At 45.8% G+C, this 26660-nt stretch overlaps 2 pseudogenes; both read right to left on the bottom strand.

The window, feature by feature from the left end:
* Positions 1-6899: 6899 nt before the first annotated feature.
* Positions 6900-6983, bottom strand: LOC123088863 (uncharacterized; annotated as a pseudogene).
* Positions 6984-7081: 98 nt separating this feature from the next.
* Positions 7082-7166, bottom strand: LOC123088866 (uncharacterized; annotated as a pseudogene).
* Positions 7167-26660: the final 19494 nt, after the last annotated feature.

Here is a 26660-nt window from a genome sequence, read left to right as displayed (position 1 = left end):
GGAAGAGAGCCTAACCGGCCTCTGGGGCCTAACCCAGACTCGCAGTATTGCTCTGCTCAGCCCACCAAGGCCCATCCAGCGCCAGCCCACCTAACCCCTGCAACCCTAGCCCGACCAAACCCCCCCTCTCGCTTCCCTGCTCGATCCCTCCAGCGCCGCTAGGAGTTCGATCCCCTCTCCCTCCCGCGAGTGCATCTCTCCCTTGATCCCTTCCCTCGTCTCCCTCGCGCCGCCAGAGACAGCGAGCGCTCCTTGCTCGAAATTCCCCGGTCCCCATCTCTCCCTCCTCTCTCTCTCCTCGCAATGCACCAGGGAGAAGCCCCACTCCCTCCTCCTATCGCCTTTGCTCGACCCTGAGTGCCTAAGGCGTTTTTCCCGCTTGCCTCCTCCGAGCACCGCGTCTTGCCAGTCTCCTCTGCCCCGCGAGGTTGCTGCCGGTGAACCTGGTCGCCATGGTGCCTCCTCGTCGGCAAGCCATCCAGGTCCCGATGCCCTTCACCATCGACGACCAGCGCCATCGCCCGCTGCTTCCTGTGTTGAGGAGCCTCCGCCTTCCTCCACAGCCGCGCCTGGCCTCCCGCACCACTACCGTCTCCAGCCACGGTCGCTTCTACGCTGCTGCTCTGCTCCGCTCTGCCGCCCCTGCTCTGCCCAGCTAGCGCGCCGCCGCTGCCCTCCTCTGCTCCGCCTCCATTGCGCCAAGGCACCCTGGTCATCTCCTGCTCCGCTTCCCTGCTTTAGGCCAAGGCCGACGTTGGGCACTTCTTCTAGCCGCGTCTCGGCGGCACACCAACAACCAGCAGCTCGAGCTGCCTCTGTTCATCTCTGGTGACCTCCCGAGGCAGAGTCGTGCAAGTCCCTCGATGCCCTTTTAGTTCATCAAGATCGCCAAGTCCAGTGGTGCGCCAAGTTCCTCTCCGATGCATGTACGACTTCGGTTCCCTGGATTCGTCAAGTACCACGTCCATCGCGTTTCGTTTCATCACCGTCAAGACCGAGAGGACTCCAAGTACCAGGACGACGAGGACTGCCAAGTTCGTCCACCGCCGTCAAGTGAACGACTACCGTCGCCGAAGACCCATGAACCAAAAAACTTCAAGTTTAACTATGTTGCAAGAATGAGACCGGCGGGTCCGAAGACCCAAGTACCACGACAACCCCTAAGGATTCGAATTCGTCAAGTTAACCTTCGAACCGTGTACCCCTGCACTGCAACGAAACGCCGAGTTCCTCTCTGAACATGTGTGCCCCTACCATCGACATGCATTCCACCAAGTACCACTACCGTTAACCTCGAAGGGGCTGGAGTCATCAAATGCCTCTCCGAACGAACGTGAACCACGACTTCCTCTACGAACTCAAACCGCTCTGGGAATGTTCTTTTGGAAGGTATAACCCCGAGACGACCGTCCGTGAACGAATGCTTGCGATGTTTGAGAAGCTCGTGTTTGCACCGTGTCGAAGTTGTCATTTGTTTCCTTGTCACCAACTCGGGGGACACCCGGAATCCGGGATCACCCCACCATCTTTTGCATGCTCCCGTCACTTTTACTTTTTGCTCCGGTATTTCCATGAGCTACCGGAACTGTTATCGTTGCCGTGGCACCCCTTTCTTTCCACCACGGTGAAAAATGCTTCTTAATGCTCTTGTCAACTTTTAATAAAAATTGCATAAACTTGAACATGTCATCCGCATCATGTTAAAAACTTTAAGATGTTTAAAATTGTTGTTGCATTAAGTTGCTAATGCATATGGAGATTTACCGGATTTGTTGTTTGTTATATCCGGCCTAATTTAAATTGTTTAAATGGTATAGTTTTGTTATGCTTCACCTCTTGCCATGTAAACCAACATTTAATATTATTGAGTACCTAACCGAGAGTGAACTAAATAATTGATGTGGTGTTCCATCAATATGCAATGGAGTTGCACATTGGGCTCCATTTAATTTGTAGGATTGCTTGTGCACTTTGCCATGCCATGCTTCTTTAAATCGGACATACATCGTACTTGATTCTGCATCATACCATGTTTATGTGGTGGTTGTTTACTATGTTGTTTGCTTCTTTCCGGTGTTACTTCTTCGGGTTAGTTCCGATAACGTCGCGTTTGTGAGGATCCGTTCGACTACGTCCATTTGTCTTCTTCATGGACTCGTTCTTCTTCCTTGCGGGATCTCAGGCAAGATGACCATACCCTCGAAATCACTTCCATCTTTGCTTGCTAGTTGCTCGCTCTATTGCTATGCCTATGCCGTGATACGTACCACTTGCTATAACATGCTTCCCATATTGCCATGAGCCTCTAACCCACCTTGTCCTAGCAAACCGTTGTTTGGCTATGTTACCACTTTGCTCAGCCCCTCTTATAGTGTTGTTAGTTGCAGGTGAATATTGGAGTTTGTTCCATGTTGGAACATGGATTTTGTTGGGATATCACAATATCTCTTATTTAATTAATGCATCTATATACTTGGTAAAGGGTGGAAGGCTCGGCCTTATGCCTGGTGTTTTGTTCCACTCTTGACGCCCTAGTTTCCGTCATACCGGTGTTATGTTCCTTGATTTTGCGTTCCTTATGCGGTTGGGTTATAATGGGAACCCCTTGACAGTTCGCCTTCAATAAAACTCCTCCAGCAAGGCCCAACCTTGGTTTTACCATTTGCACTAACAACCTATCACCTTCCCTTGGGTTCTGCAGACTCAAGGGTCATCTTATTTTAACCCCTCGGGCCAGTTCTTGTCCAAGTGTTGGTCCAAACTAGAGTCCTTTGCAGCGCCACCTCGGGGAAACCCAAGGGCTGGTTTAGTTGTACGGAGTGCTCATCCGGTGTGCCCTGAGAACGAGATATGTGCAGCTCCTATCGGGATTTGTCGGCACATTCGGGTGGCTTTGCTGGTCTTGTTTTACCATTGTCGAAATGTCTTGTAACTGGGATTCCGAGCCTGATCGGGTCTTCCTAGGAGAAGGAATATCCTTCGTTGATCGTGAGAGCTTGTGATGGGCTAAGTTGGGACACCCCTGCAGGGTTTTGAACTTTCGAGAGCCGCGCCCGCGGTTATGGGCAGATGGGAATTTGTTAATGTCCGGTTGTAGAGAACTTGACACTTAACTTAATTAAAATGCATCAACCGCGTGTATAGCCATGATGGTCTCTTTCCGGCGGAGTCCGGGAAGTGAACACGATGTTGGAGTTATGCTTGAACGTAAGTAGGCTAGGATCACTTCTTGATCATAGATTCTCGAACGTGCTTTGCCTTCTCTTCTCACTCTCATTTGCGTATGTTAGCCACCATATATGCTAGTGCTTGCTGCAGCTCCACCTCACATACCTTTTCCTACCCATAAGCTTAAATAGTCTTGATCACGAGGGTGTGAGATTGCTGAGTCCCCGTGACTCACAGTTTACTTCCAAAACCCGTTTGCAGGTGCCGATGATACCGTGCAGGTGATTCAACCGAGCTCAAGGAGGAGCTCGATGAAGATCTTGGTCATTGTGTTTTTCGTTTCCAGTTGATCAGTAGTGGAGCCAAGTTGGGGCGATCGGGGATCTGTAGCATTAGGGGTAGTCTTCTTTTATTTTGGTTCCGTAGTCGGACTTTGATTGTATCTGGATGATGTAATGCTTTATTCATGTATTGTATGAAGTGGCGATTGTAAGCCAACTCTGTTCCTCTTTCTTATTCAGTACATGGGATGTGTAAAGATTGCCCCTCTTGCGACATTGCTTACAATGCGGTTATGCCTCTAAGTCGTGCTCCGACACGTGGGAGATATAGTCGCATCGTGGGTGTTACAAGTTGGTAATCAGAGCCTTCCCTGACTTAGGAGCCCCCTGCTTGATCGAATCGCTGGCGTTGTTGAGTCTAGAAAAATGTTTTGAGTCTTATAGGATTATATATATCGGAGAGTAGGATTCTTTTTACTCCTCAGTCCCTTCATCGCTCTGGTGAGGCATCCTGACGTAGAGTTTTGACTCTTCTCTTCTCAAATTTCACTAAAAAAATTTTAGGATCACGCGGGTATCTTGGAATCGTTTCGATGGTTTTGTGACGAGAACATTGTTCTTGGTGCCTCCTGACATTTAGGGGTTGTGGCAGTGTCCCGGGGAGTTGAGCTCCGAGGTGTTGTCGTCACAGTTTTATCATTGCAATTCTGGAATACCTGAGTTTCGCCGACTTCGAAAATCTCTTTTATGCAGTTGTTGGTGAGATAACCTCGACGCCACCCAGTACTGGGGGGGGGGGGGAGTTCGGGAGTATTGCCATAACTCATATAACGGATGCTTTTCGAAGGTTCAGGTAAACGATTTCCGAAAGTTTCTTGGTTATGTGTTGAAGGATGGATACAGCTGGATGTAGGATTTGCTAGTTTTGGGTGAGATATTATGCTTCCCCTGTATCCCCAACACCTAATTGCATAACCGTAAAGTTTCGGGAGTTTATAAGTGGGAATTCAAGTAGTTCTTAGGATATCTTTCCGACAGATGTATGATATGAAATTGGGGTTCGACGTCTAGTGGTCCGCCTATCCACGGTTGGTTTTACAGTGGTTTGGTTGTTTCTTAAAGAGTCACTACAAGAAATATGTCAACTTGTGACCACCACTATTGGTCACAAATTTCCATTTGTGAGCTTTTTGTGACCAAAAACAGAAGGTCAAAAGCTGGCCGTCGTAAACTGACTATAGCGACCTTTCTTCTGGAATGGTCGCAAACGTTTATGACCAAAATAAGTCCATTGTGGCATTTTGGTCACTAGCAACCTCCCCAGGCCACGTAGGCATCCAGCGTGGCAAGCTGATGTGGCACAAGATTCAGCCCGGTCCAATTTAGTTTTCTACATGGGCCTAGCCCATTAATTCAGCCTTTCTATATTTTTTTCGTGTTAATTTTTTGTTGACTTCATGGGCCAAGCCCAACATTGCAGCCTTTTTATTTTTGGGCCATGGCCTTTTTGTCTTAGCAGTCCCATTTTTTGTTTTTTATAAAATGGGTCCCCGTTTTGAGGTTCTGGTAACTGGGTCCTAGCTGTCAGGGTCATATTCTTCATTTTTTTCAATTTAACATAAATAAATACCCAGTATGTCTGAGTCGCCGGACAAAACAATTCTACAAGTAACACTTCAAATATTATCAGCCAGATTCAATACAAAGCTCCTGCTGTACAAAATAAGCTCTAACATACACTTTGCAAGCTCTTCAAGTGTAATAACAGTATGCCAGTCACAGCTACAAGCTCCACAAGTTCAATAATGAGATACAGTATTTTACAAGCTCTACAAGTGTTATGTTCTTCAGCATGGAGCTCCTTCGATAGCTTTACTGGACGACCTGTTACATGAATCAACAAAAAAGAATCAAAAAAACTAAAGCCAATATATTATGAGCAGACCTTTCAAAAAAGGGCAGTTATTAAGAATGCCAACACAAATTCAGCTAGTACCATGCTTTTTATTCTCCAGCTAGTTAAAATGAGATACTCATTCATACAAGAAAACAGAGACACAATATGAAAAATCATTGCACAAGTGCAGGCCATGCAAAATACTTCACTGCCACACATTGCACCTAAACTTCACAGAAGATATAATTATAAAATTCAGCTTGCTTCTACTGGCATTGGAAAACTGCTGCGGGTTTGTTTTGATCACAGAAGATAGAACTGATAACATTAGTTTGCTGCAACTCTGTCGTAGATTTGTTTTAATCGCGGAAGATAGAATTGTTAAAATTCAATTTGCTCTACTGTCATTCAATAACTGCAACTGCAGCGAGACAAGTTCTCTTACCCAGAGAGCCGACGTGCATGGACTTGCGCATCAGATGACAGAGTCATCGTACTATCATCAATACCAAATTCCCAAACTCAATATAAAAGAAGAGAAGTAACAGCCAACGAAAAAAGTATATGAAGACAAGGAGTGAGCATAAACAACAATTTTATTTACTTTTACTTGTTAGTTGAGGGGTGATGCACAAGGAGTCACAAGTATCTGAAAAACTGACACACGTGAGCTAGGAAGCAAGCATTGGATCAAAATTGGAAAGCGTACGTGACTACATACAACATCTGATTATATAAGCAACTGTACAACGCAGCTATGTGCTAATTGCAGGCCCCGTTTGGATGCAAAGTATTTTCAAAGCATTACTAGAATACCATAGATTTTGAAAAACTGTAGTTTTGAATACTTTGAGGCATTTGGCTATACCAAAAACTACGGTTTCATAAACAGTGGTATTGTTGTTACTGTGGTTCTCTTGGAGTATTAAAAAAAGTGGTCTAGACCTCTTTTTCTCAAACTGAGGAAAAGTCGCTCGTGTCATTGCTGGTTGACTACCGTGCATCTTGGTTCACAAGCATAACTAACCACATGTCAGTATGCTTTCAATGGCATGCACCACACTAATTAAAATAAGATACTGATTCCTATTCTTTGTAATTAGCTACTGCCGATCACGTCTGCAACTTCGTAGCTCAGCTGTAAGAAGACCATACAGCGTTGCATGCAGCCGGCCGGCACACACTGATTCGTGTAGCTCCGTAGGTTTAGTATAAGTTAGATTAAGTTGTGTGACTATCGATCAAAACTACAGTAAAACAACATGAGCCAAACGCATCGGTAGTTTTTCTAAAACTGAGAAAAATGTATTTTCTTTAAAACCATAGTATTCATTGCCCACGCATTGCAATACCGAAGCTTTGAGATACTATGGTATTTTAAATACAGCACTGCCAAACTAGGTTCAGCCAATGACTACACAGCAGCAACTACTTCAGACATTGGCTGGAGAAATGCTTATCTTTTTTATTCTTCAACGACATAAAAAGAAATGACAACACAGCACCAACAACAGTAGACTCTCACCCAACTAATATACTAGAACTAGATCAACCAAGCATCAGTTTTAAAAAGCTCGGTTTAAGATACTTCAACGGCGTAAAATCTCAGTAGCATCTCCTTGTAACATCATATGCTCAGCTGACAAACGAGTCACATGCAACTCCTCTACATTATATCACACCAACACACAGAGCTGCATTCTAGATGAGGAACAAAAAAACGTTGATGGCATGCTAGGCATCAGTTTTAAAAAGCTCAATTTTAGATCATCAAAGACCGGAAAGGCCTCAGCGGTCTAAATGTTTCACATCCTCTGCCCAGCACAACATCATCATCGTCACGGAAATTCCCTAAACAGTCAGCTATCCACAAAAACATAGTGACCCACATCACCAACGAGCTACTGTGAGCATGCAAGGACCATATACTATGCAGAGCTACTAAGCAAATGGGATTGGTAAGGAAGGGCAAAGAGAGGGAGGTGGCTACCTACTCCACAGGGGAACTTCCTGGTGGTGATGTTGAGCAGCATCCTGACGGGGCCATTGACCTTGAGCTGCTTCTCCTTGGCGCCCTTCACCAGATCCGAGGTCACTGTTCAACATACGCACGCACAAATGCATCAGAACGGAGATGCACAAGTCCAGCCAAATTACAAAAGAAAAAAGAACATCTATTGCGGTGGCGAGGCAGTAAATGAGGCAGGCAGAGCAGAGCACAGGACCTTCTGTGGCACGCCGTCATGGTCAGACTGGACGATGCCCTCCTCGTCGAGCTCGAGGTCAGACTCGACTATGTCCTCGTCGAGCTCATTGGGCTCGGGGGTGGGGTCGCGCATGTCCTGGTCGTCCTCCTTGTCCTCCTCTTCATCATCGATGTCGTCCTCCTTATCCTCCTCTTCATCGTCGATGTCGTCCATGGAGGTCGCCTGCGCTTCCAAATCCAACACAGTAAAATTAACCAAAAAACACATGGTCCTAGATAGTATAAAATTAACCTAAAACGAACTAATACACAGAATTAGTTCAGGAAAATGGATACAAGCGGACGAATCATCCTAACTAACCAGAAACAAAACATTATTTAGTCGCTAGGCGCTAAAGCGATAGATGTTAAACACTAACTGCCTTAATAAAAAAGAGCAATAGTAACAACCAGCAGGTACTAACGAACAGCTAGCACACCAACCATGCATCAACCGGAAACCAAATATGCATGCAATATGTATCATGATATGACGTACTTTGTAAGTTACTTGGACTTCCAGAACAGGAATCAAACATGAGAAATGTAACAACTGTTACAACAGAAATATTAGAACTAACTCCGTTGCCGGTGAATCCCTGATCTTCACTGCAGTGGCAAGATAAAACCACACAGAGTAATAAGCCTACACAGATTACATGATCTAGTGTACTAAGCTAAATCTACAAGGAGGGCATTTACAAGGACCAAATCATCACCGAAAACAGCACCAAACAGATCATGGTCCTTGATCTGTTTACAGAGGGGTCACCTTCTTGTCCTTGATCTCACTGGACTAGATCCAGGTCTTGATCTGGTCCCAGTAGTGCTGCAACTTCTTGATCTCCTTCTTTTGGTCCGCCTCAAACTTCTCCTTCTGGTTCGCATTCTCGGTGTCGTAGACCTGCCCCAATATCATGCAAAATCATGAGAATCTAGCGTGGGGGTTGGGGAGAGGAAAGAAGGAGGCGCGTGCGTGCGTGCCTTGTTCCAGATGTTGTCGAAGACGACGACGCCCTCCTGGACCTTCTTGAGGACGCGGTCGATCTCGCCCTGCAGCTTCCAACTGGCGCCCATGGCATCCGGCGGTTGATCTCACGGCGTCAAACCTCCTCCTCCAGCTCGCTGCCAGCGCAGGCGAGCCTCACCCTCCAGCCCGTGTCGTCGGCCCTGCTACGGCGGATGCTCACTACCTCCATCCCGAATCAGACCAGCCCGAGGAGGTCGAACCGCCGCGCGAACTCCTCGAGGAACTTGGTGCGGGTCGGCGGAGGAGCCCAGCTGGGTCGCGATCTGCGGCTTCGAGGAGCCCAGCTGCACGCCGGCCGCGGCCTCTGCCACTTCCATCTCTCACCTTCTTCTCTCTTCTCCGCCGAGGTTGCCGATGGGCTGTGCGGGTGCGGGATCGGTCCGGCGTGTGGTCCGGGCGAGAGAGTGGATGGGGCGACGCGGATCCAGGTAGCAGGGAACAGGAGCCACTTGAGGGCGGGGAGGCATGGGTACTCAGGCTCCTCGTCGTCGATGCAGGGGTGGAGGCCGGCCATGGTGCGGGGGCAGGGGCGGTGGCAGCGGCGTGGTGGGAGACAGAGGGAGGCGGAGAGGGAAGGACGGTGGCGGCGAGAGTGTGCGTAGATCTGGGCAGCGCGAGGGGAAGGACGGTGGCGGCGGCGATGGGGATAAGGGAGCGGCAGCGGCGATTGGGAGAAGGGGGCTAGGGTTTCGTGTGTGGACGAGGATGAGAGGGATTCGGGAGGGGTGACAGCGACGAGGGGGTGTGGGCTGCCGTTGGATCCAGGCGCATCGGACGGTGCTTAATCCATGATCCGCGTGAGATGATTTTAGACTAATCAGAACGCAGTATCTCCTTTGATGATGTTAAGACCATTTAAATTGGTCATAATTGATTAAAAATAAGATTTTGAATCATCTCTGCTATTTGACGACCTAAGAAATTTGTAAAAATAAATAGAAATAAAAAACCTTCACATTCTGTCACCATGTGTAACCTACTTTTCAGCAAAAATAAAAAACTTTGAATAATGTAAATATCATTAAAAAAGTGTTCTAAGATATGAGTTTTTTGTAAGAGAATCATTTTTCGAGTGTCCAAAATGATATTTTTATAAAGAACCTAGCAAATATTTGTTGCAAATTTGGAGCACATCAATTTTATTACTCACAATCATAGCACATGTGGGCGGCGAGCAGCTTGAGTGTGCGCGGGCGGCAGAGGATGAGGGGGGAGAATGAGGCCGGTTTGAACCCAAATGATTAAACTTATCGCCAAGGAAGTTTTGAGTTTTTGTGAAGGACCTACCACATATTTGTTGAAAAATTGAACCAATTCAATTTTTCAAAATACTAGGCCATATTTAATGCATAATTGACCAAATGGTTGGGTGTCAAAAGTTTTGATCCACCTCTCGTGAAAAGACTAATTTCTGCCGATTCAGCTGGAAGCGGGTCAAATTTGAACCGTGACTGCCTCATAGTTTGCTATTTATTTTTCCCAAAAATCATTTTTGGTACAAAAGTATCTATTTAATCAGAGAAACAACAAAAGTTTTCAGGGATTCAACTAGGAACAACCATGCCCACCGTTTTGACCGCGTTTTCAAATGGGCATAGAAAATTCAAAAAAATCAAATAATTGGAGAACCTTCGCGTTGTGTCATTATATGTGACCAAGTTAGCAGGAAAAATAATAAACTTGTAATACGGCAATTCTTTCAAAAAAAGTGTTCTCAGAAATGAGCTATCATCTCTGAAGATTCATGGCTTTCAAGCCAAATGATCAATCTTATGGCCACATTCATGGCATAGTTTGTTCAAATGATCTCATATTGTGCACAAGGGTGCATATTAGAATGGCAAACAATGTTGCCTAATAAACTTTTCATTTTCTTTGGACGAAAAAACCATTTTCCATTTTTCGAGTGCCCAAAAGGAGGTTTTTTTGTGAAGGACCTCCCAAATAATTGTTGCAAAATTGGACCGAATCATTTTTATAAAATACTAGGCCATATTTAATGCACAATTGACCAAATGGTTGGGTGTAAAAAGTTTTGATCCACCTCTCGTGAAAAAGAAAAAAATTCGCCGATTCAGTTGGAAGCGGGTCAAATTTGAACTGTAGCTGCCTTGTAGTTTGCTCTTTATTTTTTCCAAAAATCATTTGTAGGTACATAAGTATCCATTTAATCAGAGAAACACCAAAAAAATTCCAAGATTCAACCACTAGCTAGGAACGGTCATTCCCGCCGTTTTGATCGCATTTTTAAACGGGCATAAAAATTTCAAAAAAAAATCAAAAAATTGGGAAACCTTCGCATTGTGTCATTATATGTGGCCAAGTTCCCAGGAAAAATAATAAACTTGTAATACGGCAATTATTTTTAAAAAGTGTTCTCAGAAACGAGCTATCATGTGTGGAGATCAATGGCTTTCAAGCCAAATGATCAATGTTATGGCCACATTCATGGCATCGTTTGTTCAAATGATCTCATATTGTGCACAAGGGTGCATATTGGAATGTCAAACAATGTTGCCTAAGAAAGTTTTCATTTTCTTTGGACGAAAAAATCATTTTCCATTTTTCGACTGCCTGAAAGGAGGTTTTTTTGTGAAGGACCTCCCAAATAATTGCTGCAAAATTGGACCAACTCAATTTTATAAAATACTAGGACATATTTAATACACAATTGACAAAATGGTTGGTTGTAAAAATGTTTGTTCCACCTCTCGTGAAAAAGGCAAATTCCCGCCGATTCAGGTGGAAGCGGGTCAAATTTGAACTGTAGCTACCTTGTAGTTTGCTCTTTATTTTTTCCAAAAATCATTTCTAGGTACATAAGTACCTATTTAATCAGAGAAACACCAAAAAAATTCCAATATTCAACCACTAGCTAGGAACGGGCATTCCCGCCGTTTTGACCGCATTTTGAAACGGGCATAAAAAATTCAACAAAAAATCAAAAAATTCGGAAACCTTCACATTGTGTCATCATATGTGACCAAGTTTTCAGGAAAAATAACAAACTTGTAATACGGTAATTATTTAAAAAAGTGTTCTCAGAAATGAGCTATCATCTGTGAAGATTCATGGATTTCAAGCCAAATGATCAATCTTATGGCCACATTCATGGCATAGTTTGTTCAAATGATCTCATATTGTGCACAAGGGTGCATATTGGAATGGCAAACAATGTTGCCTAAGAAAGTTTTCATTTTCTTTGGACGAAAAAACCATTTTCCATTTTTCGACTGCCTGAAAGGAGGTTTTTTTGTGAAGGACCTCCCAAATAATTGTTGCAAAATTGGACCAACTCAATTTTATAAAATACTAGGACATATTTAATACACAATTTACAAAATGGTTGGTTGTAAAAATGTTTGTTCCACCTCTCGTGAAAAAGGCAAATTCCCGCCGATTCAGTTGGAAGCGGGTCAAATTTGAACTGCAGCTACCTCATAGTTTGCTATTTATTTTTTTCAAAAAATCATTTCTAGGTACATAAGTATCTATTTAATCAGAGAAACACCAAAAAAATTCCAAGATTCAACCACTAGCTAGGAACGATCATTCCCGTCGTTTTCACTGCATTTTGAAACGGGCATAAAAAATTCAAAAAAAATCAGAAAATTGGGAAACCTTCGCATTGTGTCATCATATGTGGCCAAGTTCCTAGGAAAAATAACAAACTTGTAATACGATAATTATTTAAAAAAAGTGTTCTTAGAAATGAGCTATCATCTCTGAAGATTCATGGATTTCAAGCCAAATGAACAATCTGATGGCCACATTCATGGCATAGTTTGTTCAAATGTTCTCATATTGTGCACAAGGGTGCATATTGGAATGGCAAACAATGTTTCCTAAGGAAGTTTTCATTTTCGTTGGACGAAAAAACCATTTTCCATTTTTCTAGTGCCCGAAAGGAGGTTTTTTTGTGAAGGAACTACCAAATAATTGTTGCAAAATTGGACCAAATCATTTTTATAAAATACTAGGACATATTTAATGCATAATTGACAAAATGGTTGGGTGTAAAAGTTTTTGATCCACCTCTCGTGAAAAAGACAAATTTCCGCCGATTCAGTTGGAAGTGGGTCAAATTTGAACTGCAGTTGCCTCATAGTTTGCTATTTATTTTTTCAAAAAATCATTTCTAGGTACATAAGTATCTGTTTAATCAGAGAAACGCCAAAAAAATTCCAAGATTCAACCACTAGCTAGGAACGGTCATTCCCGTCGTTTTGACTGCATTTTGAAACGGGCAGAAAAAATTCAAAAAAAATCAAAAAATTGGGAAACCTTCGCATTGTGTTATCATATGTGTCCAAGTTCCTAGGAAAAATAACAAACTTATAATACGGCAATTATTTTAAAAAGTGTTCTCAGAAACGAGCTATCATGTGTGGAGATCAATGGCTTTCAAGCCAAATGATCAATCTTATGGCCACATTCATGGCATAGTTTGTTCAAATGATCTCATATTGTGCACAAGGGTGCATATTGGAATGACAAACAATGTTTCCTAAGGAAGTTTTCATTTTCGTTGGACGAAAAAACCATTTTCCATTTTTCGAGTGCCCGAAAGGAGGTTTTTTTGTGAAGGAACTACCAAATAATTGTTGCAAAATTGGACCAAATCATTTTTATAAAATACTAGGCCATATTTAATGCACAACTGACAAAATGTTTGGGTGTAAAAGTTTTTGATCCACCTCTCGTGAAAAAGACAAATTTCTGCCGATTCAGTTGGAAGTGGGTCAAATTTGAACTGCAGCTGCCTCATAGTTTGCTATTTATTTTTTCCAAAAATCATTTCTAGTTACATAAGGACCTATTTAATCATAAATACAAGGTTTGGTGGCGATACGTCGAGTTTTGGGCGGTGGCCGAGGGCCCCAACTCTAGAGCACGTAAACTCGCATGCCCGTCGCGTGGTCACCGCGTGACCGTAATGTTGCCATGTGTTCTGGGCGGCCTAGGCATGTCTAGTGGGTTGGGCACTCCCCAGGTTGGTGTTAGGAAGAAAATTACAACATAAGATTCTCACGAGGAGACCGATCGATGCTCAAACATGAATTAGCAGCCAAGTGTTTGATTAGCGGTACGGAAAATGCACATGGCCAATGGGCGTGAGTTTTGGCTGAGGATGATCATCTACTAAGGAGAATGTCTTCACAAATTTTGAGATCAAAAGGAGGATCCTAGGTGGTACTTGCTTTGCAAAGTACCACGCTGGACAAAAATATGAATGTTGAAGCTGGGCTCAAAATAATGAATGGAGTGAGCTGAAATTTTGTGGAGGATGGTTATTTGGGCATAGGAAAGCATTGTAGAAAATTGATACCATTTGGACATGCCAAAGTAGTACTTCCTTCACAATGCTCTTCTATGGACAGAAACTTGGGAAAACTAGTGAGAGAGATTTGATGAATGAAATGAGCTCAACATTGGTGTAGGTAAGTTACTTAGGTATGGTAATGCGCTGGTAAATTTTCAGATCATTTGGGTAAGCCTAGCTAGTACTTACTTCACAAAGCTTCTCTCGAGGTAGAAACTTTGGAAATTTCCCGAGAAAGATTTACTAGGAAAATTGAGCTGAATATTATCATGTGGCAATGATTTGGGTATGGAAGAGTGCCCGAAAAGTTTGAGGGTAATAGGAGGGGTCTATATAACACTTGCTTTGCAACGTGCCAATTTGGTCATAAAATATAAATTGAACCTGGGCTCACATAGATGATTTGACTGAGCTGCAATTTGGAGGAGGGTGATAATTTGGGCATATGAAGGAACTGTATAAATTTCATGTCATTTAGAGATATAAAAAAGGTACTTCCTTCACAATGCTTCTAGGTGGATAAAAACTTTGGAAATTTGCCGAAGAAGATTTGGTAGGCAAATGGAGCTGAATTTTGTCATGCGGTAATGATTTGGATAGGAAAGAGTGCCCAAAAATTCCAAGGGCAATCAAGAATATATAAATAGCACTTCCTTCATAAAGTGTTGTTGTGAACAGAATAGGAAAATGAATATTGTTGAATTAGTTTTGAACTAGGCAAGGAAGGATTTTTACATATTTGATGAAGATATGCCCCAAAGAATTTATGAGATTTTTTTGGGAATTTTGGGAATGATAGAAATATAGGTTGCTTCACAACCTAGGGGAAAAACTGCCACATGGACATGACACATAGGCAAAACTGATGAGATGGCACCTAGTCATCACAACCCACCACAATCTACAAGGCTATGACCATCTATATTGGTCATTAACAACTAGAAATAAGGCAGCGGACTAGCACTGTTTGCTTTGTGACCATTTCGTGTAAGGAAATTACGACCTTTCTGACCAAAATGGTCGCAATGGTTTAGGGTTTGGAGCCCCCTGAACAGCTTTTGACCAATTGGTCTAAAATGGTCATAAATTTATGACCAATTCTTCGAGGGTCACTGACAGAAGGTCATAAGTTGACATATTTCTTGTAGTGAGTCCTTGGCTATGCTGACTCGGGGACGCTTTGTATGTCATGTGCACTGCCTTGTACATGATGGTGCTGTACGATCGAGCCCGTGTGGGCCCCACCACGAAAACTTCGGACAAAATCTCTATCATATGTTTGTTCCAGCTTATTCTGCAAGCCAATCCTTTGTTTTGTTTTGAGTGTGGTATTCGAGTTGCTTTAATGTCAAATGTTGATGCCATACCTTTCCTAAATGGTGTTCTCATATTCCTATGTGGACACTAATCCTTCATGATAATCGAGATTGTCATGTCAATCCTTTTCATCCGGCATGTTTCTCTTCAAGTGGATCCGTTCTTTTTCTATGTCCGCAAGATCAACTCAAGTCCTCTCAACGGTGTTTGTTTCACCCGTCTCCAAGTTGCCTTTGTTTTCCCGCCGTCCCTCCCTTTGTTTCTTCAAGGACTCAGATTTCTGAATCAAGTATCATCTTATTGATGGGAAGCCTCTTCATTCCTTTTCCGTCAATGTCCTTATCCGGTGATTCTCATGAAGATTCTAATGGAGCCTCTCGTTCATCATTCTTCATTCTTTTTCTTCTCCGGTGGTTTTAATTCAAGCCTTTGGTGTTGATCATATCCCTTTTTCCTCGTTTCAAATGCCTTCTCATGCCGGTGCACCTCTTAATTATCCACTCTTGCTATTCTTTTGTTCCGGAGTGCTCAAGATATCTCGAAGATTCGTGTTTCCACTCTGCATTTGTTCAAGATCTTTCGAGGATGTTATCTCATTCAAGCCTTTTAATTCAACCGGTGCATTCTCTCCTTTAAATCGTTCAACGGTGTTTCTTTTGAGTGGGCCCTAACCCACAGGTCTTTTCCCAGGATCTTACCTGACTCTTCTGATTTTCCCAGAGCTATCCTCAAATTCTTTTTGAAGTTTGACGTAAGAATGAATTATCACCAGTCATATGTCTTCCTCCAAGATCTTTCAAATTCTTTTCATTGGTGGTTCAACCTTTCCAATTTTAATAACGGAGTGCCTGAACAATTATTGGTGCTGTTTCTTGTCGTCATTCTTGGATTTTCAAGACCAAAGAAGAGTTTTTCCTCCATATCTTATCTCATAATTATTTTCGATTGTGAGAATTCTTTTCATCCATCCGGAGCTTTTCATGAGTAGTTTTCCATTTCTTTCCTCGGAAGGCCATCTTTTCAAATATTATTCATTCCAGCTTTCAGCTCTGTTTCTCCAAATCTTACCGGTGCGTCGTTCAAATATCCTCTAATCAGTTCATGATCTCTTCGTTCTCATGGATCTAAAATCTCTAAAGCATCTTTGTTTATTTGCTAATCCTTCTCGGTGTTTCTTCATGTTTTATTCGTTCTTTTTCAATACTTATGGTGGTTCATTCAAGATTTCTCTTCCTTCATTATCATATCAATTCATTCGTTGTTTCAATCCTACCGGTCGTTCATCGAAGACCTTCTGAAGATTATGCTATATCTCTCCTGAATCCTTTCTACGAGAATAAGTAGTATGCCAAATCCGTTGCTTGTCATCAGTTTAAATTGGTGAAGGATAAGCATAATGTAATTCTTACTCTTGTTTCATCGAGTAAAATTGAATTCCTTATTCTGGAGGCTCATCAAATTCTCGATTTAAATTGTTTCATCTTTTCTTTTTCCGGAGTCCCATGTTTTCCGTATTATATCTTCACGAAGATCCATCTAAATCATTGCAAGGCTTCAATCTTATTCTTTTCATCCTTCAATTCTTTGGACCATTCTTTTATTACCGGAGTTCTTCATGGAGGCTCTACATGATGGTTGATCAAGGATTCAATTTATTCTCAAAGTGTTCATTGAGGTTCTTTGCAGAGGAGTTCAAGCTTTCTGCATCTTGCAATCCGGAGTGCAATTCTTTTTACCTTATCTTTTGAGGTGGTGCTATGTCATTCTTTATCATTTTCCTTCATGTTTCATGTTTCACAAGTTATCAAGAATGAGGTATTTTAAATCGACCAATCTCTTCGTTGGAGTTATCTTGTGTCATGTTTCACCTATATCCTTCCCTAAGGATTGTTGCTATTTATGGTGCTCATAAATGACCCAAGTTTTTCTTTCATCCTCCCGGTGATATAAGCTTCTCGTCTTGTTGTTCATATCAATCCAATTTATCGTTTCCATTAGTGGCAGGTTGTCACCTCATAATCTTGAGATGTTTTCTATAAGTCCATATCAAGCTTATCCTTTTCGTTGTTGGTTTTCCAACAACTCCGTTATAACTTTCTTGGAAGGGTGATCTTCAAGCTCATTTGTGGCATAAGTTTACCTTTTTCTTCTCCATCTTTTTATTCCAATGATCTATCTTCTATTCTCTCTTACGAAGGCATTGTGATGTTTCTCTCTTCACTCATCTTCTCGAAGTGTGAGGATCGTGTTCTCTTCATGCTTTTCCAGTTAACCAGAGTGTTGTGCCCTTTGCTCAAGTTCTTTTCGCCTTATCAAGTCATACTTCTCTTTTCAACCGGAGTGCTGTCTGAATTTGTTATTCCTTGTTCCTCTTTCATAACGGAGTGTTTTCAACTTTGTTCATCTCCATTGTGTTCTTTTCTCGAAATGGTTTAACCTCTCAAGGTTCCTTGGTTTCACTCGTTTGTCAAAGAAGCAACTTAGTTTTACATGTTATCTTCCTCTTCCGTTTTCCCTCCGGTGCCATCCTAGATCTCGGGACAAGATCCTCTTGTAGTGGTGGAGTGTTGTGATGCCCCAAGACCGGAGCTTCAGATGCCTTCCATATGTTTCGGGTTTCGCCGTGTGTTTCATTTGTGCCTGCCCTTTTATTTTGCATTGCATCATGTCATCATGCCATCATCTCATAAATATTTTGCAACTCAACTAAATAAATGGCATGGATCTTTGATCCATTTAAACCGAGGGAATTCACATTTGATTCTCTTTGAAACATATCCTCTCGATATTTAGAGAGCTATAGTAAATATTCCAATTATTTGCATTTACCGCAACCACACTTGCAAAATATCCCAATGCCTTTGTTATCTTAATTCTTGGTCTCCAACATGGCCATATATTTCTTTCATCATATTTCGGAGCTCCACCAAAAATCCGAACATTTTTGGACACCTTTATTTCCTAGCCCTTGTTCAAACCATTTGAATTAAACTCAAATGACTTTAAATTAAATCCTTGCAATCATGCCTCTTCTATTTTCTTGGATCAAGCTCATTTTTGTGAGTCCGGGAAAATTATCAGCGTGTCCCACTTCTTTTCCTAACCTCCTTTTCTTTTCTTTCTTATCTTTGTTTTGTTTTATTTTTTTGTTTAGAGTGAGAGGGAAAGAGAGCCTAACCGGCCTTTGGGGCCTAACCCAGCCTCGCAGTATTGCTCTCCCCAGCCCACCAAGGCCCATCCAGTGCCGGGCCAGCTAACCCCTCCAACCCTAGCCCGACCAACCCCCCCCTCTCGCTTCCCTGCTCAATCCCTCTAGCGCCGCCAGGAGTTCGATCCCCTCCCCCTCCCGCGAGTGCATCTCTCCCTCGATCCCTTCCCTCGTCTCCCTCGCGCCGCCAGAGACAGCGAGCGCTCCTCGCTCGAAATTCCCTGATCCCCATCTCTCCCTCATCTCGCTCTCCTCGCAACGCACCAGGGAGAAGCCCCGCTCCCTCCTCCCGTTGCCTTTGCTCGACCCCGAGCGCCCGAGGCATTTTTCCCGCTTGCCTCCTCCGAGCACCGCGTCTTGCCAGTCTCCTCTGCCCCGCGAGGTTGCTGCCGGTGAACCTGGTCGCCATGGCGCCTCCTCATCGGCAAGCCATCCAGGTCCCGATGCCCTTCACCGTCGACGACCAGCGCCATCGCCCGCTGCTTCCTGTGTTGAGAAGCCTCCGCCTTCCTCCACAACTGTGCCCGGCCTCCCGCACCACTACCGTCTCCAGCCGCGGTCGGCTTCTACGCTGCTGCTCTGCTCCGCTTCGCCGCACCTGCTCCGCCCAGCTAGCACGCTGCCGCTGCCCTCCTCTGCTCCGCCTCCATTGCGCCAAGGCACCCTGGTCATCTCCTGCTCCTCTCCTGCTCCGCTTCCCTGCTTCAGGCCAAGGCCGACGCCGGCCACTTCTTCTAGCAGCGGCTCGGCCACGCACCAACAACCAGCAGCTCGAGCTACCTCCGTTCATCTCCGGTGACCTCCCGAGGCAGAGTCGTGCAAGTCCCTCGATGCCCTTTCATTTCATCAAGATCGCCAAGTCGAGTGCTGCGCAAAGTTCCTCTCCGATGCGTGTACGACTACCGTTCCCTGGATTCGTCAAGTACCACGTCCATCGTGTTCTGTTTCATCACCGTCAAGACCGAGAGGACGCCAAGTTCCAGGACGACGAGGACTGCCAAGTTCGTCCACCACCGTCAAGTGAACGACTACCGTCGCCGAAGACCCATGAACCAAAAAACTTCAAGTTTAACTATGTCGCAAGAACGAGACCGGCGGGTCCGAAGACCCAAGTACCACGACAACCCCTAAGGATTTGAATTCGTCAAGTTAACCTTCGAACCGTGTACCCCTGCACTGCAACGAAACGCCGAGTTCCTCTCTGAACATGTGTGCCCCTACCATCGACATGCATTCCACCAAGTACCACTACTGTTGACCCCGAAGGGCTTGGAGTCATCAAGTGCCTCTCCGAACGAACGTGAACCACGACTTCCTCTACGAACTCGAACCGCTCTGGGAATGTTCTTTTGGAAGGTATAACCCCGAGACGACCGTCCGTGAACAAATGCTTGCGATGTTTGAGATGCTCATGTTTGCACCGTGTCGAAGTTGTCATTTGTTTCCTTGTCGCCAACTCGGGGGACACCCGGAATCCGGGATCACCCCACCATCTTTTGCATGCTCCCGTCACTTTTCCTTTTTGCTCCGGTATTTCCATGAGCTACCGGAACCGTTATCGTTGCGTGGCACCCCTTTCTTTCCACCACGGTGACAAATGCTTCTTAATGCTCTTGTCAACTTTTAATAAAAAATGAATAAACTTGAACATGTCATCCGCATCATGTTAACAACTTTAAGATGTTCAAAGTTGTTGTTGCATTAAGTTGCTAATGCATATGGGGATTTACCGGATTTGTTGTTTGTTATATCCGGTCCCATTTAAATTGTTTAAATGGTATAGTTTTGTTATGCTTCACCTCTTGCCATGTTAACCAACATTTAATATTGTTGAGTACCTAACCGAGAGTGAACTAAATAATTGATGTGGTGTTTCGTCAATATGCAACGGAGTTGCACATTGGGATCCACTTAATTTGTAAGATTGCTTGTGCACTTTTCCATGCCATGCTTCTTTAAACCGGACATACATCATACTTGATTGTGCATCATACCATGTTTATGTGGTGGTTGTTTACTATGTTGTTTGCTTCTTTCCGGTGTTGCTTCTTTGGGAAAGTTCCGATAACGTCGTGTTTGTGAGGATCCGTTCGACTACGTCCGTTTGTCTACTTCATGGACTCGTTCTTCTTCCTTGCGGGATATCAGGCAAGATGACCATACCCTCGAAATCACTTCTATCTTTGCTTGCTAGTTGCTCGCTCTATTGCTATGCCTATGCCGCCTACCACTTGCTATAACATGCCTCCCATATTGCCATGAGCCTCTAACCCACCTTGTCCTAGCAAACCGTTGTTTGTCTATGTTACCGCTTTGCTCAGCCCCTCTTATAGCGTTGTTAGTTGCAGGTGAAGGTTCGAGTTTGTTCCATGTTGGAACATGGATTTTGTTGGGATATCACAATACCTATTATTTAATTAATGTATATATATACTTGGTAAAGGGTGGAAGGCTCGGCCTTATGCCTGGTGTTTTGTTCCACTCTTGCCGCCCTAGTTTCCGTCATACCGGTGTTATGTTCGTTGATTTTGCGTTCCTTATGCGGTTGGGTTATAATGGGAACCCCTTGACAGTTGGCCTTGAATAAAAATCCTCCAGCAAGGCCCAACCTTGGTTTTACCATTTGCACTAACAACCTATCACCTTCCCTTGGGTTCTGTAGACTCAAGGGTCGTCTTATTTTAACCCCCGGGCCAGTGCTTGTCCGAGTGTCGGTTCGAACTAGAGTCCTTTGCAGCGCCACCTCGGGGAAACCCGAGGGCTTGTTTTAGTTGTACGGAGCGCTCATCCGGTGTGCCCTGAGAACGAGATATGTGCAGCTCCTATCGGGATTTATCAGCACATTCGGGTGGCTTTGCTGGTCTTGTTTTACGATTGTCGAAATGTCTTGTAACCGGGATTCTGAGCCTGATCGGGTCTTCCTAGGAGAAGGAATATCCTTCGTTGACCGTGAGAGCTTGTGATGGGCTAAGTTGGGACACCCCTGCAGGGTTTTGATCTTTCAAAAGCCGTGCCTGCGGTTATGGGCAGATGGGAATTTGTTAATGTCTAGTTGTAGAGAACTTGACACTTAACTTAATTAAAATGCATCAACCGCGTGTGTAGCCATGATAGTCTCTTTCCGGCGGAGTCCGGGAAGTGAACACGGTGTTGGAGTTATGCTTGAACGTAAGTAGGCTAGGATCACTTCTTGATCATAGATTCTCGAACGTGCTTTGCCTTCTCTTCTCGCTCTCATTTGCGTAAGTTAGCCACCATATATGCTAGTGCTTGCTACAGCTCCACCTCACATACCTTTTCCTACCCATAAGCTTAAATAGTCTTGATCGCGAGGGTGTGAGATTGCTGAGTCCCCGTGACTCACAGTTTACTTCCAAAACCCGTTTGCAGGTGCTGATGATACCATGCGGGTGACTCAACCGAGCTCAAGGAGGAGCTCGATGAAGATCTTGTTCATTGTGTTGTTTCATTTCCAGTTGATCAGTAGTGGAGCCCAGTTGGGGCGATCGGGGATCTGTAGCATTAGGGGTAGTCTTCTTTTATTTTGGTTCCGTAGTCGGACCTTGATTGTATCTGGATGATGTAATCCTTTATTCATGTATTGTGTGAAGTTGCGATTGTAAGCCAACTCTGTACCTCTTTCTTATTCAGTACATGGGATGTGTAAAGATTACCCCTCTTCTGACATTGCCTACAATGTGGTTATGTCTATAAGTCGTGCTCCGACACGTGGGAGATATAGTCGCATCGTGGGTGTTACATATTATTTGAGTGAAGTGCTGTCGGCCTCCAAGCAAAACTACCCTCACTACCAGAAGATGTGCTACGGCATGCACTTTGCCGCCAAGAAATTGAAGCCGTATTTTCAAGAGCACCCAATCACTATGGTCTGCACAGCTCCACTGGCCGAGATCATTGGAAGCTGAGATGCTTCGGGCTGAGTGGCCAAATGGGCCATAGATTTGTCCCCCTACACCATCTACTACTAGCCTCGTACCGACATCAAGTCACAAGCACTGGCCGGCTTCCTCGTCGACTGGGCCGAGACCCATTACCTGCCGCCAGCGCCCGACTCCACCCATTGGCCGATGCATTTTGATGGTTCCAAGATGCGCACCAGTCTGGGAGCCGGCATCGTCCTCACCTCTCCGAAAGGCGACAAGCTTAGATATGTGCTGCAAATCCATTTTGCCGCCTCCAATAACGTCGCCGAATATGAGGCACTCATTCACGGGCTCTGGCTTGCTAAAGAGCTCGGCATTCGCCGGATCCTGTGCTATGGTGACTCTGACTTGGTGGTCCAGCAGTCGTCAGGCGACTGGGACGCCAAAGAAGCAAACATGGCAAGCTACCGCTTCCGCGTACCGCAACTGAGTGGATATTTTTGAAGGGTGCGAGTTTATCCATGTGCCAAGAAACGACAACGAGCAAGCAGATGCCTTGGCACAAATCGGCTCCACCCGTCAAGCGATACCGACCAGCGTCGCCCTTCAACGCCTCCTCAAGCCGTCTGTCAAGCCATCGCTAGAATCGGATTCTATCTTCATGCCGGCTCTTCCTGAAGAAGTCGGATCCGACTTGAGAGCTCCAGCAGCCGGCACAAGAATTCTGGCAGGCGGCCTGGGGGCCGCATCAGTCGCACCCGGCCTGGGGGCTTTAGAACCCGGCCCGGGGAATGCACCAATCGGCCCGAGGACTTCATCGACCCAGCAAGCGGCTGCCGACTCCAACCCGCCGCCTTCCGGCCCGACCGCCCTCGTCCAAGTTGCAGTCCTAACAGTCGAAGAAATTAGAGCACCTTCATGGGCCCAGCCCATCCTCAATTTCCTGGTGAATAAAGAGCTGCCGACTGATGAGATCTCAGCCCGGCAAGCACAACGTCGGGCAACAGCATACACCATAGTCAACAGAGAGCTTATGAGGCACAGCGTCACTGGTGTCTACCAGCGCTGCGTGGAGATGGAGCAAGGCCAAGCAATTCTCAAAGACATCCATCAAGGCGAGTGTGGCCACTACGCGGCTTCAAGATCACTTGTCGCCAAAGCCTTCCGCCATGGTTTTTTCTGGCCGACTGCTCTAGAAGACGCCAAGGACCTGCTCCAAAAATACAAAGGGTGCCAGAAGTTCCATTCCAAGCCACATCAGCTGGCTTCTGCACTCAAGACTATTCCCATTGTCTGGCCCTTTCCTGTCTGGGGCCTAGACATGGTGGGACCATTCAAAACAACGCGAGGTGGCATGACTCATCTGCTTGTTGCGGTGGACAAGTTCACCAAGTGGATAGAAGCAAAACCAATCAAGAAACTGAATGGACCCACAGCTATGACTTTCATCTCCGACATCACCATCCGGTATGGCATACCACACAGCATCATCACCAACAATGGCACAAACTTTGCCAAAGGCGCCTTGGCCCATTTCTGCGTGACGCAGGGCATATGATTGGACTTATCGTCCGTTGCCCATCCGCAGTCAAACGGCCAGGTGGAGCGGGCAAACGACCTCATCTTGTCCGGCATCAAGCCTCGACTGGTCGAGCCTCTAGAGCGTTTGGCCCGCTGCTGGCTCGATGAGCTACCAACCATCCTCTGGAGTCTGCGCACAACTCCAAACAAGTCAACCGGCTTCACGCCTTTCTTCCTCGTCTACGGTGCCGAAGCCGTCATCCCAACGGACATAGAATTCGACTCCCCTCGAGTCACCATGTACACCAAAGTGGAGGCAGAAGAAGCACGACAAGACATCGTCGATCTACTGGAAGAGGGCCGGCTGTTGGCACTCAGCCGATCTACCATCTACCAGCAGAGCCTGCGCTGGTACTACAACCGGAAGGTCAAGCCGAGATCTTTCCAAGAAGGAGACCTTGTGCTCCGGCTGATCCAGCGAACAGCCAACCAGCACAAGCTCTCAGCACCTTGGGAAGGCCCCTTCATCATCAGCAAAGTGTTGGGCAACGACTCCTACTACCTGATCGACGCTCAGAAGCCTCGAGTGCGCAAGAGGGACGACTCCGGCAAGGAGACGGAGCGGCCATGGAATGCAAATCTCCTCCGAAGATTTTACAGTTGATGCAGTATGTACCATGCTACCTTTTGTATTAAAGTACGAAGACTCCGGGTCCCCCTGAGAAGAGCTCGGGGACTGCCCTCTTTTATCTATATGATAAGAATTATGCCTATGAGTATGTTGTTTTTTGTTATGCCGCCTGGCACCGGGTCCGACTAGTCGGCCCGGGGACTTGCCTTCTTGTACTATGAAATGCTTCCTGCCAGAAGCCGCAGCTCGCGGAGCGACTGTATGGTAGGCAGGAACAAGGTAGAAAGGGTTCCCACATGAAAAATGGCTAAGGACGCAAAGCATTTGCATAGTTTAAGACGGCTTCCCGCCTTTTACGACCGACTGTTGAGCAGCCGGCCCGCCGTTTTCTACTCAACTTGCTAAAGAACTCTAAACGGCGAAGTACTTGCCTTCCCAAAAGTATCTAAGTACTTGACCCAGCAACAGTCCGCAGAGCGGCTGTTTGGCTGGCAAGATGGCAACCAAGGGAAGGCGGCAAAGGAAAAGCCAAAGAGCACTAAGCAAGAAAAGATAGAACTCGGAAAAATATTTACATAGCAAAGGCCCTTGGTTGATCTTCAACAGAAGTTCAAGATACACCCCGCGGGTGGAATCGTGCAAAACTAACAAGTTCATCGAGACTGATAAGCAGGTAAAAACAAAGATAAAATGGCGGCCTAGGAAGCGGCAGAAGGGTTCAGAGGATCGGAGGAGTCGGCGGTGCCAGTTGCCGGAGCGGCCGGCTGGTCGGTCTCTACTTGGTCGCCTCCGGCGACGGCTGGCTCGGTTGGGTGTGGCTCGTTGCTGGAGGCGCGGTCGAGCTGAGGCTGGCCGTACGCTCCGCCTCTAGCGCATCCTCTTCGCCTTCCTCCTCCGCCTCACCTTCTTCCTCGCCGCTGGAGTCGATCACCTCCGCCAAGTCCTCGCCGTCGTCCGGGTTCAGCCCGAACCATTCCGGCGGTGCCTCGTCCCCGTTTTCAACCCGCTCCGGGACGAACATGCTGGTGTCGATGTACTCGGCGATTGACGCTGCGCGCTTGACGAGATCGTCTTCCACGACCGCCAATTCCTCCTGAGCCTCCAGCCGGAATGTGGCCAGCTGGGCCAGACTCAGCCCAGGGTACCACGCCTTGATGAACTCCAAGGCCCGGCGCGCTCCAGCCCGGGCCGAGGAGCCCTTCCAGGCCTCAAGACGGTCGGCCGCCACCTCCAGCCAGTCGGTAGTCCGGCTGGGAGTGCGCGGTACCGGCGTGTCAGGCCACAAGGCGGCGATCGCCTGGGCGCCGGCACGCTGAAGCCGGCGCAGCATCCGGTGAGCTGACCGAAGATGGGCCTCGATGCTCAGGATCTGCTCGTTAAGGTTTCGGGGGGCGTCAGCGGTGATCTGTGCGTCGTCCACCCACCGTCCTTCGCGATCAGCCTCAATGGCCCTATTGGCGGCATCCAAATGACTAGGGAAGAAGTCTGCCAAGACAGAAAGCAAAGAGTCAAAGTTAGAGATGAGAAGCTGGCTCGGCCAGCAGCCGGCATCTCAAAGAAGAAAAAAGAGGGAAGCTCACCATCGACTATGTCCTCGATCGTGTGAAAGCCAGAAGTCAGTTGCGCCTCCTTGTTGGTCCAGGCGCCGCGTTCGATCGCAAACTCAGCAAGGAGGCTGCTATCCTTGTCCTCCACCTCCTTCTGGGTCTTCTTGAGGAGCTCCTTCTGTTTTGACAGTTGCGTGACCAGTCGGTCGCACACTTCAGCCAACTTGCTGCGCTCCTCCTCCTTAGCGCGAAGCGCGGTGTTGGCCTCGCCCAGCTGCTGCTGCAAGGTGGCGTTGGCCTTTGCGAAAGAAAGAAGAAAACAAGGTGTTAGTTGCCAACAAAGAAGAACAGTCGCTGGGGAGATCCGGCCCGACTGCTCAGCAGTCGGCCCGAATCTCGGGGACTACAGCCCACGGGTGCGCCAGCTGTGACACTCCAAAAATTTTATTTGGTTTTTCAGCAAAAACTTTGTTGGTTTTTGAAAAGAGGCCATTTAAAGTTTTCCCAGAAAACCTTCCTCTTAAAAAAAACTTCTTTGGCAAGGGTTTTTATTTTTGTATCTTCTTCAAACTATGGTGTTTTATCATTTAAAAATCCTTCTCTGATGG

This window comes from Triticum aestivum, chromosome 4A, assembly GCF_018294505.1.
Source record: "Triticum aestivum cultivar Chinese Spring chromosome 4A, IWGSC CS RefSeq v2.1, whole genome shotgun sequence".
NCBI classification, from domain to species: domain Eukaryota; kingdom Viridiplantae; phylum Streptophyta; class Magnoliopsida; order Poales; family Poaceae; genus Triticum; species Triticum aestivum.
This window is presented reverse-complemented; position numbering and strand designations above follow the sequence as displayed.